Genomic DNA, 2,794 nt, shown 5'->3' with positions numbered 1-2,794 from the left:
GTCACACGAGAGCAGAGAGGATGGTGGAGGGAGGAAATGGAACAAGGAGGAAGGGACAGAAGCAGTGAAGTAGAGGCCAGGACAGAAGGGTAGATAGGAAGATAGAGGAAGACAGATAGATAAATAGATAGAGAGGATGGTGGAGGGAGGAAGTGGAACAAGGAGGAAGGGACAGAAGGGTATAGCAGTGAAGTAGAGGCCAGGACAGAGGTATAGATAGAAAGATGGAGGAAGACAGATAGATAAATAGATAGATAGAAAGATAGATAGATAGATAGACAGATAGATAGATAGATAGATAGAAAGATAGTCACGTCAGAATAATAGTAGACTTACTTGTAAAATAGGACGTGTGCGTTCAATAATGTAATAATACAAAGAATATATATACATGTATACACACATATATGTACATACTTACATCTACATGTGTATATACATGCATATCAGGGTACAGGACGTTAGAACAATAAACTACAGACAACGGAATCTTAAGTATGTGTCGCAACGGTATCCGATTCTATTGAGCGGATCAACAACATCACGATGATGCGAGATCGTATTGGGTCCTGAGCGTGAAGCAGGATTTTCTTTATCGTTCGTTACTCCGCCTCCAGCGAATGTGAGAAATCCATTGAAGATCGTTCTTGAGAGGTTTAATAACCTCTTAAGAGGGACTCATTACTTTCTGAGTGATGTTATATATATATATATATATATTTGGCAGGAATGGCAACAAAAGAAAGAAAGAGACTTCGATATTATGTAAATAGAGGAATGTATCTGTAAAGATATGTGACACTTATTCAGTAGCCATGATAAAACTCCGAGTTTTGTGCGTGCGTGTATGATATACGCAAATTTTAGACGGGGTTTGACATCACACAGTAGTTTCCCTTTGTTTATGTTTATGTTTGCTTATTTTCCCCGACTTATTTCCCTAACGGTTATTTTTCAAAAGAATCTCCGGTGGCTGGATAACTGAAGAGATGGTTGGAGCGGAACCCCGCCCGGGCATCGGTAACTCGGAGTTTTATCATGGCTACTGAATAAGTGTCACATATATATATGTATATATATATATATATAGCTTTCGTCCTAATTTTGGGACTGCCATGTTGGCTTGGCGATAACTATTAATTTCCAGTACCGCTGTCGTAGTCTCCTTTAGAGAGACTTAGAAATATTAATAACTCTATTTCTGAAAACCAGTGGATAGATTCCACTGAAATTAGATAAATAACTTTCGAACAGATAGTCAGCAGCGCCGCCTGGCTAGGGCTTGGCTGCTCTGCATTGACAAGGGGCAACACCCTGAAACTAGTCTGCAGATGCCAAACCAGCAGGGGGACACTGCTGACCTCCCCTGTTCGAAGGTTATAAAGGACACAGGTTTCGTGTGTCACATAGCTAGCTAGAGGCGATGGCTTCTTGGAGCTAATTCACGGCAGCTTTCGTCCTAATTTTGGGACTGCCATGTTGGCTTGGCGATAACTATTAATTTCCAGTACCGCTGTCGTAGTCTCCTTTAGAGAGACTTAGAAATATTAATAACTCTATATATATATATATATATATATATATAATATATATATACATATATAGACAGGCTTCTTTCAGTTTCCGTCTACCAAATCCACTCACAAGGCTTTGGTCGGCCCGAGGCTATAGTAGAATACACTTGCCCAAGGTGTCACGCAGTGGAAGGAACCCAGAACCATGTGGTTGGTAAGCAAGCTACTTACCACACAGCCACTCCTGCGCCTAATTGTTTAAGTTTAACAATTAAACGGTACTTCACTCGATCGGTAAATCCCGAGTTCGCTTCATTGGATTTCACGTAATACTATAGACGAAGCACATACTACTTCTACCAATAGTAAGCATAGGGTTAATGTTAATAAGCATTATTGTAACTGTAAGAGCAAATTAGTGTATCCACTTGAAGCAGAGAAAACCTAGTTTACAGATGTACACTAACATCTAATGGTATTTCTAATTGTTACATAGGTTTGTTATATTGACTTTAATTACGGAAACACCTTTCTTCTTTCAAAAATAGGGAAAAAGGGAATTGTACAATTTTCAGTGGGTTCATCTGGATGTTAAAGGATATGTGACCTCAGTTGGAAGAAATATACCATATCCTTATCTATAATTGCAGGTTATTAAATCGCGGAAGCGAATTAACAGTAAAATGCGTGTGTTCATTTAGAAAAGTATTTTACAAATAAAGGTTTTTAATTAGAAATCACGTTGGTAAAAGGCACGTACATAAGTTAACCTGGTCAAATAATCGAAAAGTTAGATTTTAACAAATTTGAACTAATTCTCACAATTTTTTCTTTGTGAAATAAGAGAGTATGGTTAGAATTTCAATTCACTTTATTCATCTCAATTGATAAAAAGTTCTAATATTCTAAAAAGTATTAAACTTTATTGCTATGGACTGGTCTGACCACACTAGTGAAACGATATATATTTCCTCTTTCGACTCCTTTTAAATCTGTCCATTCTTTTAAATCTGTCCATTTATTTTATATTGTATTATATTATCTTTATTATGTGTGGTTAGCGTTATGAATGCATCCTGACCAAATTAAGGTTCTTTCGACAACTAAGTGTATAAAATAATTTATCCTCTTAATATTTAAAGAGGTCATTCTTAGTCTAAGTGATACTAGAACTAGAGTCACGTCATATTTCAATGCAAACCTTACTATCCTCTTCCCTGATGTTTATGGTCTCTCACTTAGAATATATTTTAAGAAGGAACTGTCTAATACTTGACCCA

The 2,794-nt window shown here is 37.0% G+C and overlaps 1 non-coding gene across 1 annotated transcript; it reads left to right on the top strand.

Annotated features, from left to right (window-relative positions):
- Positions 1-465: 465 nt before the first annotated feature.
- LOC149137125 (small nucleolar RNA U3) lies at positions 466-697 on the top strand. The gene has a single exon (XR_016240884.1). It is a non-coding gene; the product is annotated as a small nucleolar RNA U3 (small nucleolar RNA).
- The last annotated feature ends 2,097 nt before the right edge of the window (positions 698-2,794 follow it).

Source organism: Octopus bimaculoides, chromosome 2, assembly GCF_046866305.1.
Source record: "Octopus bimaculoides isolate indiv1 chromosome 2, ASM4686630v1, whole genome shotgun sequence".
Classification (NCBI taxonomy): domain Eukaryota; kingdom Metazoa; phylum Mollusca; class Cephalopoda; order Octopoda; family Octopodidae; genus Octopus; species Octopus bimaculoides.
Note: the sequence above shows the minus strand (reverse complement) of the source record. Positions and strands in the feature narration are given on the sequence as shown.